Source organism: Haliotis cracherodii, unplaced genomic scaffold (genome assembly GCF_022045235.1).
Source record: "Haliotis cracherodii isolate W230 unplaced genomic scaffold, xgHalCrac1.p SCAF_7, whole genome shotgun sequence".
NCBI classification, from domain to species: Eukaryota; Metazoa; Mollusca; class Gastropoda; order Lepetellida; family Haliotidae; genus Haliotis; species Haliotis cracherodii.
Window position 1 is genome coordinate 58,894,810 of NW_027266330.1, and position 22,604 is coordinate 58,917,413.

Sequence of the window (22,604 nt, forward strand, 5' to 3'; positions counted from 1 at the left end):
GACGGAGTTGGTCGGGGTGAAGTTGAGTGAAATAGGGTGTGTGTCAGGGGGACGGGATGGGGTGGGGTCGGGCGAAGTGGAATGAAATGGGATTGTGTTGGATGGGGTGGGTTGGGTGAGTTAGGGTGAAATGGTGTAGTGTGTTGTGATGTGGGGTGGAGTGAAATGGGGTTGTGTGGGATGAGGTGGTGTGGGATGGGATGGATTGAAATTGAGTGGTGTGGGATGGTGTGGGGTGAGGTGAAGTGGAGCGGGGTGGGGTTGGGTGTGCATCCCCTGCACCTCTCTGAATTCGCCAGTGGATAAAGTGACCTGCTAAATAGTCCTCACCCATATGTCACGGAATACGACTCAGAATAAAGTGCATGTATTACTCAGTAAAGAACTATTTCTGACGTACACCTACCTGACTTATCGCAACCCCTCTACAAGGAAGTGCGACAGTTTTGTCAACAACGCTATCTACCGTACTCTTTCAGCTAATCTTTCGTCTTATCCGTTAGTCAGGAAAAGAGTGACAATGAATAGCGACCTCCTGTATCATTGCGGGACATGAGGGTAGGTTGGTGTGACGTTGTTTACTTACATGTTTACAGCACCAGTCGTTCAGGACAACGAACACAATCTGCACCAACAATGCAATCTGTTGTTTCTAGGCATTGTGGGTTGAATCATTTCAGGCAACTACGGTAATCTGTGAACCAATCGGAACACACTGATACGTACCCGAGGCAGGTGCAGTTACATAACTTGTGTTGCCAGTCAGTACAACCCATATACAACACAGATACAACACATGTACAACACAGGTACAGCAGGAGTACACTGACTGACGGACAGGTAAAAGAACGTCGCATCATGTCGGGACGCTGGAGGGTCCTGCTGTTGGTCGCGTGTCTTGGTGAGTAACTGCAACGTCTTTGCCTACATCTACGACCTACATAGAGAGGTTGTGTAGGGCGTTGATGTATGTAGGAGGGAGAGGGATCTGGACTTGGACTGAGCTGTGGACGTCAGGTAGGTGTTTGTGTGAAGGGCGGAGACTTTGATTAGGTGTGGCTTTGTTGGGCACTAGTCACGGGTGGGTAGGATTTGTTTGTTTGTTGTTTAACGACTCACTCAGCAATATTCAAGCTTTGTGACAGCGGTCTGTAAATGATCGAGTCTGAACCAGACAATCCAGTGATTAACATCATGAGCATCGATCCACGCAATTGAAATTCAATAACATGCATCAGCCAGGTCAGCGAGCCTGACCACCCTTCGACAATCATAGTCGCCATTTATGGCAAGCAAGGGTTGTTGAAGTCTTATTCTACCCCGAATCTTTATGGGTAGGGTGAGTAGGAAGGAAAATATCTTTCAAAAATAATGTTGCTTTACAAAACTCTCAGGAATATCTGGTGAGTGGTGAGTGAATGTGTGAGTGAGTGATTCGTCCGGTAGATTGGTGGTTTGGTGAGTGAGTGAGAGAGTATTTTTCCTCATTATTATGGGATATATTATGAATTATAATAAGGCATTTTCAAAATTATTTCCAAGTATAGGTAAAACGTGAAATCAATGCTTCTCCAAAAGAATGCGACCGTGGGCCCCTAGCCAAAAATGCGACTCAATATGAATGCGACACCCTCTCCTCTCAAGCATCAGTGGATTTATATCTAAACAAAATGTCCTCAGTCAGGTTTACAGGAGAATCCTCACCTTAATCCAATCACACACCAAATAGCATCGCTTATTAGCGCTGAGTAGAGTACTTCAGCTAAAACAATACGTGTGCGCTGGCTCGTGTCGGCCTTTGATGCAGTCGCAAAGAGCAAAGACACCATGTTGGGTGGCGTCTGTCTGGACTTGCAGGTGTGATCAGTGAAGACATGAGTGAGTAGAACGCTTGTCTTGACCCCAGCAGTGACAATTCACAGGATGTAATTAGTGTTTGAATGACATTATTTATATACTTGTGTCTGAATATTACATTGCGGGTCATCTTTAAGCATTGTATTGTAGGTTATATTTACATCGTGGGTAATATTTGATATTGTAAGTGCAGGTTGCTCGTGTGACCCAATATTTATATGTTTTTAAACATGTGATTTAATTTATAATTTGTTTATATGTTAAATGTCTCTCATAACCCTGAATGGGTGGCCATGTTTTATCTTGTGGCGTAATGTATTTTTGTGAGATGGGTGAGACAAAAATAAACAATTTCTCTTCTTCTTCTTGTAACAAGTGCTGCTCAATAAACAGTGATGTGGAATACATAGTTGTTTGTTTTCAACGTATGTCTAAGTTGGTATTTCTGCTATCCAAAATGTCTTATGTTGATATAAATGCGATGTTTAATAATGCGAGCAAAGACCACTCGCATTTTTGGCATTTAATTCTCGCTCGCGTTAATATCAAGATTTACAGCATCTACAACATATGAATTATAATTCTACCATGACATCGATGAATGCTTGATTCTTATCGGTTAAAAGAGGTTTCCTTTTTGCTACGGAAACCCCTTTCAAATATATTAAGCCTTTTCACACAAAAAACGTGCATATAAATACATCCATAGCCTACACATTGGTTTATAAAAGAAATGACCCCCATATGAACTGTAAAACGTATCTATATTTCTTCTATTTCAAGCTGGGTCTAAAATAGAAGCCAGGTCTCTAATACACGCCGATTCAAGGGCTCTCGCAAAATTAATAGACGGCCAGGGAAATACAGTAGTTTGAGAGCGGATGTTTTTGGCGTTCTAGGCCGCAACCCTGACTGCTACGTTGATTCCATTACAAGATTTAATGAAGGCATAACTTTTCCATACACATGAAATGTTAGGGACCAGAAACAGGACAGGCTATTTCCTCATTGAAACAACCGACAATGACAGTAAAATAAAACATTATAAAACATGTTTAAAGAAACTTTTTTCATGACAGCATGTTGTTTACATATCTTTTTATTCATTGCCATCTCCGTCTACCACCACCGGAAGGATTTGGCCGGAGAGGATTTAAAAGTCCCTCAGAAAACAGTCCTAGATTCTCTCGCTCCTACGATAGGCGAAAACAATGTCCAGACATCACTGAAGTCAAAGCACACTTGATCCTCGCAACTTATCAAACTTGATGTGATTGATTTCAGAACACGCACAATTAAGAAACTCATACACGAACCACTGTTTCTTGACTACTATAGTCACAATGAATCTTGCTTGCTTGAATCTGGGAAAACTTCAAATTGACAGGTCAAATCATGCAGATTCCTCCTGTCAAAATAGTCGGTTTGCAGCCTAAAAGATGGCTGGTTGGTCATACTCCAGTTCCATTGGTAACCACATTGTACCAGCAGGCTCATTCCCAGTGAATCTCCAGGTTGATGTTGAACCGCATCATAGATCGGTGTCGTCACCTTGCCTCTGAATCTGTCTGCTGAGGCACGGAAAATGTAAACATTGGCAGCCATATTGACAACTTTGAAGCGTGAGTAACTGTGATGTAGGTCCAGTTATGCCACATCCATGTTCAGGGATGAGATGCGTTTGTTTTGATTATTATTATTTTACTGGAGGCAATTGCCGTCATGGTAGGACGCTAAAACGCCCAGTTTCTAAATTAAAATAAGAGGTATCTACTCTACAGTGGGACTACATCAAATTTCAAAACACAGTAGGTCTATATCCTAAATGGAGGGGCGTTCGGTTAGCCTTGTGGTTAAAGCTTTCGCTCGTCACGCCGAAGACGCGGGTTCGATTCCCGACATCTGTACAATGTGTGAAGCCCATTTCTGGTGTCCCCCGCCGTGATATTGCTGAAATATTGCTAAAAGCGGTGTAAAACCATACTCACTCACTCACTCCTAGATGGAGCCCAGAACAATACTTAATTCCTAGAGCTGAGGCATCCTGAACTTGCCGGATCATTCAAGGCTTGAGTTGGATTTCGTAATTCATTCTCTTGGGTCTGGGAGACACTAATGTACAGTAGGGAAATAGTGAGTGAAATATGAATGTAGATGAGTGCACAGGCAACTCAGGCCAGTTGGAGAGTTACATTGTCACGTGTGAGTGCTTTTAGTTTAGAACGGCATCCGATGTGTCTGAAAATAGCTTACTACTGTTATGGCAATGTAATATGTTGTTAAACAGTGCTGTAACTGTATTACAGTGTTTCTGCTGAGTTTTTTCACAGCACCTCCAGAACCTCACTCACACAAAACCACGGATGGTGGTTACTTTACTGAATTGTCTCCCTTTGTCCACAGCATCCCTTCCCACCATCTCCTCCACGACATTGCTTGACGTCATGTTGGACAGCTGCGGCTCTGACGTCGACCTCCTCCTCCGCGAAGCAGATGACTACACTGGGGTTAAGTCGAAATGCAGGTGCGTGTGGGTACATGCTTGTGTGTGTTTACCTGAATACAACAGTAGAACAACAATTGTAGCCTTAATACTACTGGTAGTAATGATTGTAAACATTTCGCTTTTGACAAGGCTACTACAGTGATCAAACGAGATCAAAACGCGAAGTCATGTTGGTCAAAACTGTTCTCTGAAATATGCAGGTGCAAAATCAGTACAGTCTAAAAACGTAAAAATATTTAATCTGATAATCGTACAGTCAAGCTTCAATGCGTAATCGGTTTATCAGATGGTCAGGCTCACTGACTTGATTGATGCATGTCATCGTATCCCAATTGCGTGGATCGATGCTCATGATATCAATCACTGGATTGTCTGGTCCAGACTCGATTATTTACAGACCTTAGTCATATAGCTTGAATATTGCTGAGTGCGTCGTTAAACAACAAACAAACAAACAAACAAGCAAACAAACACTGACAACACTTTCACAACGCCATTTGGCCGTGGGGTGGAATATATCAGTAACTTGAAAGGATCGAGTAATCTTGCTCACTCTATTGCATCGATAAGTCAAGTTCCTTGATTTAGCTGGTAACGTTTCTTCATACACTGGCGGCGTGGGATGGTGCTCATAATATCTTCGATTCCCTGCCACAACGTTCCAAATGACGTTAAAAGATCGTACCTGTTGTTATCCTACCTGCGCTCATCATTAAAGGGATAAAACAAGGACTGATCGGTTCAGAGTCAAGTCCAGACATCAGTCCAGCAGTCACACATACACGCAGGCGTGCACATGAACACACACGCGCGCACGCACACGCACATTAGTGATATAATCTTGAACGCGACGATTAACCCCATTTCACTTCACTTCATAATATCTGTCACCGGCTTCTGTCACCCAACAAACAGACAGGTGACATACGACATGTTGCGGACACTGTTCCTATGTGTTCAGAAGAAGTCGTTTGAGAACCGTGAGACGACGTTTGGTTGGACGTTCATGACGACCACGTGGCAAGTGGACGAAATGAAGAAGATGATCAACGACACTTGTACGTCAATCACAGTCTGTACTTTTTGGTTTTCTAAGGATCCGCAAGCCGTGGGTTCGAATCCCAGACTCATTCCAATTATGATCCTTGGTTTGTCAGCAACATCCCTGTGCTCGTGGGTTTCTCCAAGGTGGTACACGACATGTGTCACACCGGGTTTCATCCCACATTAAGCTGACACACTGTCACAGGGTTTATATACAGTAAACTATGGTTATAACGAACACAAAGGGACCACTTATTTTACTCCTTATAATAGTTCGTTACAAACATATATACAGCATATATACAACAAATATCCGGGACTAAAATTAAGTTCGTTATATAGGTCAGTTCGTAATAAGCGAGTCCGTTATAAACGTACTTTACTGTACTGCTAAATCCAATTCACTCACTCACTCACTCACCCAGCTCCCTTGGAATTTGGCCATGGTGATAATAGTCAAATCTGTGATCAGTGTTAACTTTTTAATTACGTATGTCAAATTGCACAGGTATGTAAATAGTGCATATGAACGCAGTATGTTATTCATGTGTAAGTGTGCTGGAGAAAAAATGATATTATATGTCCAGGGTTTTGTGAATATTTTGTTTCTTTAGTCAGATGTTTTGCGAAAACTTGCTATTTAAGGAAAGGAAAATAAATGTTTACACCCTCATCCCCCCCCCCCCCCCCCCACCCCCACACAACCAATCCCTTACGCAAAGGCGGAGTAAGAGATTGGTCGTTATTGTCTCGGGGTACCCGTCAATACAATACCTGTTCTCTTAGGTCTAATGATAAGACTGTAGGTGTACTGGCCGATACGACTCGAGGGTAATTGGTATTGCTCTCACATATTCGTCAGCTATCTCCCACCCCAGGTTCGCCGAGTCCCTCGTGCTGTGTGTAGTGTACATGATTCAGGCTGACTTCAGGACGTGCGGGCGGGTCTCCAACCCAGGGAACACTTTACGGAGGAGTACCTTTCTCAACACTGTGAGTAAGTACACAGGTGTCCTGACACTGTCCTTTACTTTTTACACAGGTGTGTCGACACTGCCCGCAAGTACACAGGGGTCTCGACACTGTCCTTGAAGTACACAGTTGTCATGTTTTCAACATTGCCTGCAAGTACGCAGGTGTCCTGACATTGCCTTCAAGTACAGAGGTGTCTCGACATTGTCCTTCAAGTACACAGGTGTCTCGACACTGTCCTTGAAGTACACAGTTGTCCCAACATTGCCTTCAAGTACACATGTGTCTCGACACTGTCCTTCAAGTACACAGATGTCCTGACACTGCCCGTAAGTACATAGGTGTACCGACAATATGCTTTAAGTAAACAGGTGTCCCTACATTGTCCGTAAGTACACAGGTGTCCCGACATTGCCTTCGAGTACACAGGTGTCCCGACACTGTCCTTTAAGTAAACACGTGTCCCGACATTGCCTGTAAGTACACAGGTGTCCCGACACTGTCCTTCAAGTACACAGGTGTGTCGACACTGTCCGTAAGTAAACAGGTGTTCCGACATTGCCCGTAAGTAAACAGGTGCCACTACATTGCCAGTAAGTAGACAGGTGTCCAGACATTGCCCGTAAGGACACGTGTGTCCTGACACTATCCCAAAGTGGACAGGTGACAATCACAGCGTAACTGTCATATTTTGAACACTTACTCATAACATATTTGTACTTTGGTATCGAGGTTTAACCTCAGGAAAAATCGATTCACGCATTGATGAATGACGAACGAATAAAATGGGAATGAATTAGCAGGTGATAACAAGTGAATGTTCCGTGGTTTGTTTCAGTCAGATGGACAGTGTTCTCACCTGTATGAGGCAGCGACTATTGAGGTGCCCAGATGATGACTACATACAGCCCCAGGTCGCGGGGGTCAGGAGTGTGGCGACTCCAGCTTGGGGAACACTGTGAGTTGTAGGTGTCAGAATGTGACTATAATTAGGGGCACGCTGTGAATTTTGGAGGTCAGATTGTGGAGACATTAACTTGTGGAACACTGTGAGTTGTGGGGGTCATGGTTTGCCGACTATAACTTGGGGAACACTGTGAGTTGTGGGGGTCATGGTCAGGTGACTTTAATTTGGGGAACACTGTAAGTTGTGGGGGTCATGGTGTGGCGACTATAACTTGGGGAACACTGTGAGTTGTGGGTGTCACGGTGTGGCGACTAAAACCTGGGGAACACCGTGAGATGTGGGTGTCAGGGTGTGGCGATTATAACTTGGGGCAGGGTGTGATTTGTGGGGATAAGAATGTGGCGCCTATAACTTGAGGAACAATGTGTGGTAGGTGTCAGGGTGTGGAGACTATAACTTGGGGAGCACATTGAGTTGTTTGTGTGAGGGTGTGAGGACTATAACCTGGGGAACACCGTGAGTTGTGGGTGTCAGGGTGTGAAGACTATAACCTGGGGAACACTGTGAGTTGTGGGTGTCATGGTGTGGCGACTCCAGCTTGGGGAGCACTGTAAGTTGTGTGTGTGTCAGGTTGTGGCGACTATAACTTGGGGAACACTGTGAGTTGTGGGGGTCATGGTGTGGCGAGTATAACTTGGGGAACACTGTGTGTTGTGGGGGTCGGGGTGTGACGACTTCCGTTTTGGGGAACACTGTGATTTGTGGGGGTTATGGTGCGGCGACATTAACTTGGGGAACACTGTGAGTTGTGGGTGTCAGGGTGTGGCGACACCAGCTTGGGGAACAGTGTGAGTTGTCGGAGTCAGGGTGTGACGACTATAACCTGGGGAACACCGTGAGTTGTGGGTGTCAGGGTGTGGCGCCTATAACTTGAGGAACACTCTGTTGTAGATGTCAGGGTGTGGCGACTCGAGCTAGGGGAACACTTTGAGTTGTGGGGGTCAGGATGTGGCGACTCCAATTTTGGGGAACACTGTCAGTTGTGGGGATCATGTTGTGGCGACTATAACTTGGGGAGCACATTGAGTTGTTTGTGTCAGGGTGTGACGACTATAACTAAGTGGACACTGTAAGTTTTGGGAGTGAGGTTGTGGCGACTTGGGGAACAATGTGAGTTGTGAGTGTAAGGGTGTGGCGACTAAAACTTGGAGAACACTATGAGTTGTGGGGATCAGGGTGTGGCGACTCCAGCTTGGGGTACACTGTGAGTTGTGGGGGTCATGGTGTGGCGACTCCAGCTTGGGGTACACTGTGAGTTGTGGGGTCATGGTGTGGCGACTCTATCTTGGGGAACACTGTGAGTTGTGGGTTCAGGGTGTGGCGACTCCAGCTTGGGGAACACTGTGAGTTGTAGGGGTCATGGTGTGGCGACTATAACTTGGGGAACACTGTTCCGGCGAGGTTAAATTTATACAGTATTAAGCACTTCAATAGGTTCATGTATATGCGCAACTGGCGTACGAGTTTGATATGTATGTCCTTTTATAGCAGTTAAACATAAGGATATAAAATAAAGATAGATAGCTATAGACATGACTCACTTTTAAATTTAAGCCCAGTTCTTAAAAAAAAAGGTAAAAAATAATTGATCTTAATTTTCTATGAGGAATACTGAAAGGTTTAAAACCTCGGCATGGAACACGAACCATTTTCCGTCAGTTTACAGCAGTTTAATTATCACACAACGTTTCACAAGAAGTCAATAAATATTAAACAACTGTTGAGTTATTCCAACATTCAGTTCCATTTCAAGCATGTTGCCTTGGAGACAAAAGATTTCAACATTAATAATATTTCAAATAATATTGTTATAAAATCAAAGATTATCGTAGACATAAATGTGATGTTTGTTGTGTAATGCCGAACGCCGCACTAAGCTTCATGACGGTGATCTGCAAATAATCGAGTCAGGACCAGACAATCCAGTGATTGACATCATGAGCATGGACCAACCAATTGGTATACGATGACATGCATCAACCCTGACTAATCGATCCCGTTAGTCACCTCTTACCACAAGCATAGTCGCCTTTTACGGCAAGCATGGGTTGCTGAAGACCTATTTTATCCCGGCTCTTCACGGGTCAGATATATGTGCATACATGTTATACAATCTCTGTGTATACATAAGTCTTATAAGACACAGGTGTTCAACATTACAGGAAAGTTAACCATTATTTCCACAATAACCAGGGGCGGTGGGGTGGTCCAGCGGTAAGAGCATTCACTCGTCAGACCACTGACCCTGGTTCGATTCCACACCTGCATGGGTAAAATGTTTGAATCAAATTTCTGGTGTCCTCTTGCGTGATTTTGCGGAAATGTTGTTTAAAAAGGCGTAAAATTACACTTGCTCACACATCAATAGTCATTGAAACATGCTTTAACTATGTTCAGGAGTTTCCTCCGTGGAAGCGAATGCAAGGAAACAAAATGTCACTCTCACTGTTGTTTTGAAATGCCCTAAAGAAATGCTGGAGGCGTCTTTAAACATACATTAGATGTTTTTCCTAAATACACTCAATGAATACAACATATTTCATATCAAACAAAAAAAACCTCACTCAAGTACCCGTAGACCAAAATTATCAACTCCAAAGGCTCTAAATACACATGTTGAGTGTGGGACTATTTTCAGTGAGTGAGTGAGTGAGTATGGTTTTACGCGGCAATATTCCAGCAATTTCACGGAGGGGTACACCAGAAATGGGCTTCGGAACATTGTATACATGTGGGGAATCGAACCCGGGTCTTCGGCGTGATGAGCGAACGCTTTAACCACTGGGCTATCCCATCACCCCACTATTTCAAGTGATGATATTTACTGACCTGGCATATAGTGTCTTTTGTATGTATATATCTACATTTATAATGTAAAACTGTATATACCGCAAGCCATCGTCTCCAAATTGACACTTCCTACAGAAACCATACGTCGGCCCCTTGCATATACGAGTATGCAAATTATTCATTAATCAACGTCAGACCACAAGCGTTGTTAATTTGGTGGAGCTTTCGGGTATGACAGACTTCTAGGTCCCTGTAACTACTGCTATTTATAGTATGGCATTTATTGCCTTAATTTATCATCCCCTGAACTGTGTCTGTTCATCACGCCCATATTTCCAATGTCCAAAGCAACGTCATTGTCTCTTTGTCTGTCCATTGTTGTTCATTACTATATATGTGTTACCATTACAAGGTGTTAGTCAAGCTTGGCATGGGTGTAAGGACGACCTCGAGCAGGATGTGCCACTCATAGGAAACGTCCAGAGGTTGAGCTGGAGCTCCGCTCACCTCACGTATGCCTGAGCTGGAAGGTCCGCTCATCGCTGTGTTTGTGTTGTCAGAGCAGGTATTCCACTCATTGTGCAATTGTTGTTCATTATTTACATGTTGTGCATAAAGCGTTCCGGGACAGTGATGTCAATTTTGTTCTTTATTCCTCCAAGAGCTAATTCCCCATCAACATGCCCGTTGACACTTTGTATGGATCTCACATGACACTGGTAATGAAAAAAAACATTAAAAAAAATATACATTTAACCAAAGATTATTAGATATATTTCAGCAAAATTGGCACCAACAAGTTTCCACTTCAAACTTCCTCTTTCCTCTTCAGCATTATGATGGTATCAAATCATTGTTACAACCAGAAAAAATATTTAAGTATATTACAAGATAAAACTCTATTGAGAGCTCTTTGTAAACTTAGAATATCTCTCCATAACTTCCTTGTCAATAAATAGCGTAGAACCAAGGATAGTGATTTTGAAAATTGTATATGTTCTAACTGTACCAGCCAGGAGATTGAAGACAAGTTTCATGTTCTTTGAATATGTGAAAAATATAACGTTTAGATTAAAATTTCTATATACATACAAAGACAATCAATTAATGATCAATTTGTTGAATTCGACAAATAAAGATGTTATCAAATCTTTAGCAATGTATTTGAAACATGTATTGAGACTCAGGTGAATATATCATACTATGTTCAAGATCACGTTGATTTTTATGGATCTGTTAAAACTGAACAGTACTATGGGCCTTGCATACTGAATAAACTGTCTGTCTGTATCCCAATTGCGTGGATCGATGCTCATGTCAATCCCTGGATTGTCTGGTCCAGACACGATTAATTAGAGACCGCCGTCACACAGCTGGAATGTTGCGGAGACAACAAACAGAACAAACCAAAATCTATGTCCAACTCCGTTTGTTGTTACACTGCGATTATAGTTCTCCTTGTGCCTCCAGTACAATGTTATTGATCTATTATGTTGTCAGGTGAGATCCGTGAAGGTTCCGGGATAGAATAGGTCTTCAGCAACCCATGTTTGCTGTAAAAGGTGACTATGCTTGTCGTAAAAGGCGACTAACGGGATCGGGTGGTCAGGCTCGCTGAACAGATTGTTGTTTAACGCCGCACTCTGCAATATTCCAGCTATATGACGGCGGTCTGTAATTAATCAAGTCTGGACTAGACAATCCGGTGATTGATATCATGAGCATCGCTCAACACAATTAGGATAAGATGACATGCATCAGCCAAGTCAGGGAGGCTGACCACCTGATTCCGATAGTTGCCTCTTACGACAAGTAAAGTCTACTTTTACTGCAAACGTGAGTTGCTGAAGACCTATTCTACCGTGGATCTTCACAGGTGGTCTCTCTCTCTATCAATGTCCGTGATTGATGGACAATGAGTGCTGCATTAAACAATAAACAAACAAACAAATATTGCCCACGTGTCTCTAAATATTAACTTACACGATTTGCGGTGATCTTTTTGTTAATGCTCGTCCGTGATAATGTCATGCACACGTCTACAATGCACAAGAGGGCAGAGTTGAATAATGGATTTCAACTTCTTTTTATTCTTTAAGTGAGACGTTTCATTGCCGAAGTGGCTTCATTAAGCAAGTGATCAAATCTTGATATAGCTAGGCATCACATATACATATACAGAGGTTAACAAAACCAACAAACAATTTTTGTAACCAAGGTGATGGGGCTGAAGCCAAAGGGCGAGTCCTGTAACACGGTTTGTTTGTTTGTTTGTTTGTTGTTTAACGCCGCACTGATCAATATTCCAGCTATATGACGGCGGTCTGTCAATAATCGAGTCTGGACCAGACAATCCAGTGATTGACATCAAGTGCATCGATCTACGCAATTGGGATCGATGACATGCATCAACCAAGTCAGCGAGATCCCGTTTGTCGCCTGGGTGAGTTCAGCTGAGTAGTTGAGGACAGCGATATGGTAACGAAGCCAGCAGGAGATATTTCCCCTTACCGTGATGATATTTACTGAGTTTATTTAATTCAGTTTGATAACTATCCTTAAAAAACAACCCCTTGACATTCATATTGTGTTCATAATCACCATCACGACAGTGCCTTGACAATCATTGCTTTCTTCTCCTCTGTCATGTTGGTGTCGCTGCCCACTACAAGTGTCATGCTGACAGTGAGGTGATGTGGGTTATACACCCCGAACATCGGCCACAGTGGCTGACTCGAGTCTACATTGTCTAACGTCGACATCACTTTATTCTCCTTCACGTCAATGAAGACAATCTTCTTCTTGGCGTCATCATAGACGACACCGTAATGTAGTGTGTGTGATGTCCCTGCTGTGTTGGGGAGAGTGTCAGGCAGACATAGCACATACCCCCCCCTCCTTCAATGTCGTCCTGCATATCCCACCGTGTTTAGCACAGTGGGAGACGGTCATGCTGTAGGAGCTGGCACTTCCACCTAGGCAAAGCCACACGTCCCTCTGCTCCTCCTTGCACACACCAACCTCAAGGATGAGCAAGTTCCCTATGAGTGTTTTATCCAGGCAGACCCTAGATTTCATCTCCCAGTACTGGGGACAGCCAGCCCGGGGGAGGGGGGCAGTGCTACATGTGCCACTGTACTCCTTCAGTCTCCCCTTCACTGCAGGTCTGGTGTCCGACTTCCTGTTGATCAGGTGTCCTTCTGTGTTGATGTTGACCTTGTCGAGATTGGCTCTGTCTTTGTCATACTTCAGGCGTAAACCTACAAAATATGAATGTAGTTTACATGCGAATAAACATGAGACAAATATAGTGACAGTTTCGGTCTATAATGATATTAACATGCTTGGAATTGACAGCTTAGTACGCTGTCCTGATATATAAATAGCGTTATATAATCCCATTGCAGTTTACGAAAATATAACCCTTTGTGTATTACATTTGGATCTATGATTTGTGTTTACATGGGACTAACTGACAATACTTTGACCCGAATGTAAATTTAGTTCTTAATGGGTCTGGTATATGTTTGTTTGTTTGTTGTTTAACGCCTCACTCCGCAATATTACAGCTATATGACGGTGGTCTGTAAATAAATTGATTCAGGGCCGGACAATCCACTGATTGACATCATGAGCATCAATCAACACAATTGCGATTCGATGACATGCATCAATCAAGTCAGCGAGCCTGACCACCGATCCTGTAAGTTGCCTCTTTCGACAAGCATAGTCGCTTTCTACAACAAGCATGGTTTGCTGAAGACCTATTCTACCCCGAGATCTAGTGAATGGTTCGTAAGTTATTATATGTATCAGCACGGTAGACACAAAACATTAACATTCAGTGATCAGACTTCATATAAATCTGAAAAAAGTGCAGTTGAGATTTTGAATAACTAAAACACAGGGATATTCAGAGGGCGAATAATCGCAATCACATGCGTATACGAGTCAACAAGGTATAATGAGGGATATGTAAATTGCATGTCAAACAATGATAAGATCACAGTGTCACGTGACCTGGTGTCGCACTGTCGGGGCTTGTGTACCCACGTGTCTCGGTGGGCTGACGTTGGGAGATAGTAGGCAGGCAGAATTATCAGTACAGGACACAAACCATAACACAAAATCACGGCGTGTCAGCTTAATGTGGGAGAAAAGCCCGAAGTGATGCAGATCTCAGACGTTTACCACTTCGGGGAAACCCACGAGCTATGGTGCTGACAAACCTAGAAGCATAATCGTGGCGAACCAGGATTCGAACCCACAATCATAGGTCCCCCCTCCTCCCCCCTCTCCCCCCCCCCCCCCCCCCCTCAATGGGGCACAATAGAATTTTGTTTGTTCATACAGTAGTAAATATTATTAAGTATAAAAAAGTCACATGAAGCCTTAAGAAGAGACAGTCACTAAGGCCGCTTTAAGTCATCAGAAAATTTAATTACATGTGAAATTAATACACACAAAAGGTCCCATCTCTAGAAAAAATAACTCGGTCTTGATAAGTATATCTTTGGACCCGACTAACGGGATCAGGGGTTCAGGCTCGCTGGCTTGATTGATGCATGTCATCGTTTATGAATTGTGTTGATCGATGCTCATGATGTCAATCACTGGATTGTCTGGTCCAGATTCGATTATTTACAGACCGGCATTAAGCAACAAATAAGCTGACTCCAGTATTCACTAAGTTGAAAAGCATAGAGCAAGGGCCTTAACTATTAAGAAATGACATTACGACACCCATTTTTGAACCCATCTGAGGTCATGACCAGTAAAATCAGTGTGTAAATTGCTTTTCTTTGACTTCAATAGTTTTTGAGAAACTGTATCCCACTTGAGAAGCGGGCGGACGGGCGGCCTCCGTTCCAATATCCCCCACCCCTCTTCGTGGCGTGGGATAATACACTCCGTGACATCATCCTATCGTCAATTTTCAGGAAAAACTAGCAAGGTTTGTATTTGCTGGTGAGACCCCCGGGTCTTCTATGAAAATATATGATACATAGATTTCTTTTTAAAATACATATCTTCCTCATACCAGCTTTATCTCTTTTGAAAACATTGACCCTTATTTTGTATTCGAACCCTCATATGACGAGACAATGCCCAACTCTGCTTGTATTTGTCAACAAATCAGAAACAACTTAAGTTTTCCAGAATATTATCAGATAAGATAAGGCCTTATCATGCCAAGGGAAATTCGTTTTGCACAGTTGATTAGCACTAAATATTAAAAACAAGAATATATATGATATAGATATATGTACATAAGAAAACAAGACACAAATATAACCACGAGTAAAAAACATGTACAAAATTAAACACTATCAATTTGACGACAAACAATGTTATTTTAAAGTATTTGTATTTAAATCACAGCAATAGTAAACTTTAAAAGGGATAACGGCAGGATAAGATTTATGTACAGCGAACTGTTCAAAAGTATTAAACATATAATCATTTAAAAGATTAATACTGGCTGGTATGAATGATTTCCGGGCGCTGCTTGATTTCACCATCGGCCAGTGCCGTCGACGGCCAGTAGGTAGAAACTGATATTCGGAATGAAGTATATCACTGCATACATTTAGTATCTTAGGTGCCGCTTTGACAATTTGCTGCTCATAAATTTCGCCGATGTGTTGAAATATTGCGTACCTAGGATTTTGCTTGCTGTATTTAAAATTGTATTTATTTTAGATTTATTTTGAACAGAGAGGCTCCAATACAACCAGTTAAAATTAATAACTAAAATGTTATGTTATATTTGTACAGGTATGTAATATTGTTCTTCTGTTGCGTAAATGAGTAAAAATTGTTGGACCAAACGAACTAAGTAACTGTAAATACACTTCAAAATGTCATCTAACTCTTTGTTATGATAATAAACTTCTTGCTACACGTGCTAAATATATAAGCTGCCGGCGACTCATGGCGACATCTCTCCATTCCACCTGACTGCTCTGAGTTTAGAAACGACCATTTGTACATTTCCTTCAAAGCATTGCTGAAAGTTTTTTTTGAAAATCGAAGTTAACTCCACGACTAACAATTGGTTTTGTGAAACTGGGATCTAATGTGCTCATGTTATTACGTGGAAAAGGTTTAGTTCTATTTCTATTTTGTCAATGAGAACATCAACACGCTATACCATGTCCAGTCAATTGTTCGAACGCACTTTGTAGTGTCAACGGTGTCGGCATCATTTATTATATCGATTATATTGAGCATAATGATTGAGAAATTGATTTAAACAATCCCTACCAAAGGCATCTTACCGAGGCAAGACAGTTAACTGATTGAAAAAGTCCATTTTCCGCATTTGCTGAACCAGGCTTGAATTTCTGGGCTCGATCGTAGCGCCACCAGTGACTATTACGAATTACGCCCCTTTTATGTCCCGCCTGTTGAGACCGCCTCAGTGGTCTAGTGGTAGAGCGTCCGCCCGGTGAGCGGAAGGTCTGGGGTTCGGTTCCCGGCTGCGTCATACCAAAAGACGTTAAAAGATGGTACTTATTGTTTATATAGAATTGGTATAAAAGATCACACGAACTGTACATGTTCAAATGCACGCGAAAATGCATATGATTATCTCATGGAATGTACATTGTTTCGTCATCAGCATAAAAATTATGTTTAACAACCTAAGAAATAGTTTTTATGACATACCTAGTGATGTACACCAACTATTATACGACAATGCAAATCACGGTGTTACAAAAAATGAAGCTATATTTAAAGCAAACAAGAAATAGCCAAATAAAATCAGTATATGCTAACGAATAACACATTTTTACTGTGTTTTCACTACATGCACAGGCTATGAATATTGAAGAAGCGATATGATGCTAAGCGGTCGCAAAAGAGAATTTGCAAAGACAGATTGTAAATAAAAGTATGTATCCACTTAATGGACTGATGTAGGTACTCACAATGCAGGACCATGCGTCTGTCTGCTACACAGATCAGATGAACACAGCCTTCAGTTAGGATACCTGCAAGACAAACAACAGTATATCGTCCTTGAGTGTAGACTTAAGAGTACTGGGTCACATACCAGGTCACATAAATCTTTCCGAGGCAAGGGAGTAAAGGTACTTTATTAGTCCAGTTTCCACTCTTTACAGTTAGTTAACTCCCTTGCCTCTGGAAGATGGGTCACATACTGCTGTGTCTTTTTATTTGCAGAGAAAAATAGAATTGTAAAGCACTGTCTAAAGTGTACATATCTAGTGTGACGTAATAATGTTCCACAGACAGGAAGTCAAACAAGACCATCACAAGTAACGAAACACAGACAGGAAGTGAAAACAGGACCATCACCAGGAACAGACCACAGACAGGAAGTGAAAAAAATACCAGTTCCAGGATCAGATCACAGAGAGAAAGTGAAAATACGATCAGTACCAGGAACAGACCACAGACAGGAAGTGAAAACAGGACCACAACCAGGAACAGACCACAGACAGGAAGTGAAAACAAGATGAGCACCAGGATACATACCAATCAGGGTTTGTAGATGATCAATGGTTTCTGAGGCGACCTGGCAGGATTTGTCTTTCTCAGCTAGCATCTTCAAATAAGAAAAGGGAATAGCTGCTCATGAAATAGATATAACCCAAATACGATTTATAGTAAGGATACATGTAAATAGTTGTGTTGGCATTGTAAACTCCTTCAACTTGTGACAGGAACTTCAGCCATATCAAGTCTGGACAAGACAAGCAATAGGGTAATAGGGGGTAGATGTCTCTACGGGTTGCACATTTAAGAAGTATATAAACCAATCCCTTCTCTGTCTGACAACAACTATATAATCTCACCATTCTCTTCTCAGTGAGTGTGACAAAATGATTACAAACCAATTTCATGTTGTTTGACTTCTTAGATATTCAGGCAATATGGATGAAATATAAAACAAATGACTGAGGGCCTATGCCTACGTGTGTCCCTTTCTAATCAAACTTACCATTTCGTGTTTCTGTTCCAGGTCCGACAAATAGTCATCATCAGTTTGTGTTTGCTTATCTGAAATTGTAGAAGCAAATTGTGAATACCGAACGACAGAACAATGCTTTAAGTAAATAGCACCACGAAACACATGAATCAAGTTAAGCAGAATTTGGGCACATATCATCAATAAAGCACAATAACTGTTTTAAGATGCATACCCTCAGGTATTCCCCCTTCTGAATCTTCTTTCAAGGTAGTGATGTTACCAAATCCAGACATATCTGATTTCAGTTTGGACAAGCCATTGGTGTTGAAGACAGCTTCAGGTACATCATGTGTTTCAGGTGAAGCAGTTTCTAGGCAGGTCCGAGTCATCCCCTCAACAGTGGTCTCCAGCTGCAGGAGGACTGATTTTGAAGCATAGAGAAGACATTTTTGGATGTAACCTGAAATGTCGGTGCATCTTGCATGATGCTCTTCACATGAGGTTTCAAGAGCATGTAGAGTTGCCTTGGTTTCCCTCGTCTGACTTTCAAGATCAATCAGGAGTTCCTTCTCCCTCTGGTCAAGTTGTGATCTTAAAGACCGGAAGGTATGTTCTATTGTCTTCCTCAATGTGTCCTGTGTCCTGGTCGTCAACTGTGTATCTTGTCTGATACTCCGAAGGTGTGTTTGCTGACGAGACAGTAACGCCGACAGATCTTTCCCGTGTTGTTCAATCCGCTGTGTAACTTCTTCAGCAGCTTCATCCAGGTAACCAACCTCGTGATCCGCGTGCTCTCCTCTCCGACATTGGGAGCAGATACACATGTCGCAGCTTTTGTCAAACAAATCAAGTGGATACCGTTCGTGAATACTGCAATTTGTTTCAATTTCAAGGTTTTGCGGGGTTATATCCCCAAAATTGTGCACAGCATGATTTCTTGAAAGTTTGAAGCTGCTGTGCATGTTCTGGCAGTATTCACAGAGGAACTCTTCACACTCCTGACACCAACACGCAGCCTGGTTCCCGTCATCTTCATGTGTACAGAGGAGCTCTGTGGGGCGATGTTTGACTGTCAGGTGGAATATTTCCTTCTGTCTAACTGTATCCTTCTGGAGACTTGTGTCTGTGAGGTTGACCTCCCTCTGACATGTAGAGCATGATATCACACCGCCAGCCGCAGATGTCACACACTTCTCACACACTGCGTGTAGACAGGGCAGTAAGTAGGGGACTGGACCTTTCAGTGTAAACTCCTTATGACAGACGGAACACTTCTTGAAGGTGTCCATTCTGAAAGACACAAAGCAATACTGAGATACATATGTCAATTGTATGTGTGTAAGATGCATAACCATGCGACGTTTGTATAGTGAAGCATCCAATTGAGTGTCTCTGAATATGTAGTATTTTTATCGAATTGTCTAATTACATGTTTTTCTGAGACCATCTATGCCATACAAGGAACAATCTTGTAATCATTTGGCCACTTGCTGCGTTGATCCGGAAGACAAACATTTTGTTTCTGTTGAGCTATTCTTCCTCACTCTAGTAGACTCGTTTCTCAGTCATCTATAGACACTTTTATTATTGATGAAAACACAAACTGTTGCCTAAAAACATGTACTTTTTAATTACATTTCTCCTATCACAATCAACCCAAATCATATGTTCATATCAATCCGATGTCACACATAATTAGGGGCACGGGTGGCCGCGATTCGTTGTGCAAAGTTGCGTCCCTTGGGCACGCCAGAAACCTATGATTGTGGGTTCGAATTCCTGTTCGCCCCGATTATGTTTCAAGGTTTGTCAGCACCATACCCATGCTCGTGGGTTTCTCTGTAGTGGTAAACGTCTAAGACCTCCATCACTTCGGGCTTTCCTCTCACATTAAGCTGACACGCCGCGCTATAACTTGAATACTGTTAAAAGCGGCGTTAAACCAAACTATTTCACTCACACATAATTAAGACCAGTTAAATATATATCGTTTTTCAAAACGAACAGGAAGGGATTTTATTTTTTATTAGCTTACAAATATAAAACAAATAAGAACCTGATTGATAAATGCTTTAGTTAATTTGAATTGAGCGAATGATGAACATGAGTGGGTAAACAGTGCGAACATTTGAGTTTAGAAAGGTCCTCCTTAACAGTGATTAGAAAATAAGGGTCACATACTGGTGGGGGCGGGTCAATACAAATAATCAAAAAAACACTTGGATGGTGAGGTGGTCTTGTGGTTAAAGCGTTCGCTAATGACGTTGGGTTCATGACTCGGGTTCGATTTCCAACATGGATACACTGTGTGAAGTCCACTCATCTACACAATATACAAGATGACAACGACACATAGGACAATTGTTTTAATGTAGAACACAACCAATTTGATCTGTGTCGAGTGTAGCATTAAACCAACATAATGATCATGCGTCCATAGAACAATGTGTGTATACTAACAGGTGTTATGAAATAAGCACCTGTTCACCTTAAGGAACCCATTACTGCACACAAGCCCACATGGTGCGCACAGATCCAGAAACATTCCCCATTAATGTACATTCAGATACAACGTACAACCAATAATCCAGGTGTTGTCAAATGGTTACTCGGTGATTTAACAACTACATTAGAATTACACTACAAATATCCACAAAATCAAACAACCGAAATCCAAATACATGAAACATCGCACTATTTTACGCAGCATATGTTGCATATTAGTATTCTTGATCTACTGCTCAATGAGCACCTATTCACCTATTCACCTTAAGGAACCCATTAATGCGCACAAGCCCAGAAACATGTACTACTGATAAAGCAGAACTAATTCTTTCAGCATGCATTTGTGATCACTATAATAAAGCCATATTTTATTATCATCATCGCAGGATTTTATACACTTTATTCCACTATGTAGAACCTAATATTAGGACCGTCTCCTAGGTCTGGTGGTCGAGCGTGCGCCCTGGGGGCGGAAGATCGGGGTTCTATTCCCGGCCTTGTCATACGTTCAGAGATGGTACCCTGCCTGACACTCGGCATTAAGGGACCAAATCAATTAGTCGGCTTGGAGTCAGTATACTGTTTCCTAGTGGGGTATTCATGTTAAACTGCATCTCTCAGTTGGCTAGGACTACAAAATCGGCATTTGTTCGGACCAGTACCAGCAGCCACACCCCCACCCCCACCCACCCACCCCCATCCACCCCCTTCCCCCCTCCCCAACACACACACACACACACACACACACACACACACACACACACGTCGTTATATAAGTCCAATCATCTTAATAGCACACAGGCAGTAACCCCACCCTACCAGTTCACTATAACTGTTCTTTCAGCACACAAACACACGTCGTTGTATAAGTGTGCGACTATAATTGAAGTTAGAGGCGACTAACGGATAGGGTGGTCAGGCTCTATTACTTGATTGATGCATGTCATCGTATCCCAATTGCGTGGATCGATGCACATGGTGTCAATCACTGGATTGTCTGGTCCAGACTTGATTATTTACAGACCACACCATAACGAGAGTGCGACGTTAAACAACAAGTGAGTGAGTGAGTGAATATGGTTTTACGCCGCTTTTAGCAATATTCCAGCAATATCACGGCGGGGGACACCAGAAATGGGCTTCACACATTGTACCCATGTCGGGAATCGAACCCGGGTCTTCGGCGTGACAAGCGAACGCTTTAACCACTAGGCTACCCGACCGCCCCGTTAAACAACAAACCAACAAAGAAACGCAATAACAATGTGACAAAAAGACCCCGGACTCGATTATTTACAGACCGCCGTCATATAGCTGGAATACTGCCGAGTGAGGCGTTAAGCAACACGCAAAACAGTAACCACAAAAACAAACAAACAAACTTGTCGGTGTGGCGTGAGCAAGTACATGTCTGCAAGTACTATACACTACTGACAGTAAAGGCTTTTAATGGCTTGTATGAATGAAGCCCGACCTCGTTGTAAAACGAAATTAGGTACGTGTGTCAGTCAGCTAACACTAATATCATGTCTATAACTTATAGAATAAAGGTACAAGTACAACCTTCAGCATCCTGGTAGTATCTTGACATATACATGTACGGTTTGACCTGAATATCAAACAGTTTTCTGTGTGTAGAGGGACAGAGAGAGTGAGAGAGACGAGAGACAACACACCCACCTGGACTGTCGACGTCCTTCACTGTTGACACGCAGGTCACTTCCGGGCGGGGAAAACTTCAAGCGTGTTAGAACTGATATAAATATTTAAGTTCACAATAATAATGGAAGTGGCCATTTCTTGAACTTGTTTGTAAGTTTGGAAGGTTTCTACATTGTGAAATAAATAGAGAATACTTAACGTGTAATACTAATTCTTTTAAACGAGTTAATAGTTTAGTTAATAGTTAATCATATCTGACCTATTCATGAGTTTCCTAAAATTGGTCTTACCCGGGAGCGAGTTTGGTATTTTATTTTTTACTTGCCGCTTATATCTTCTTCTTTTTTTATATATAAAAA

General features: G+C 42.2%; 2 pseudogenes; one reads left to right on the forward strand and one right to left on the reverse strand.

Moving 5' to 3' along the window:
- Positions 1-817: 817 nt before the first annotated feature.
- On the forward strand, positions 818-7,341 carry LOC139449037 (uncharacterized; annotated as a pseudogene).
- A 5,371-nt stretch (positions 7,342-12,712) lies between these two features.
- On the reverse strand, positions 12,713-19,433 carry LOC139447512 (protein PML-like; annotated as a pseudogene).
- Between the last annotated feature and the right edge of the window lie 3,171 nt (positions 19,434-22,604).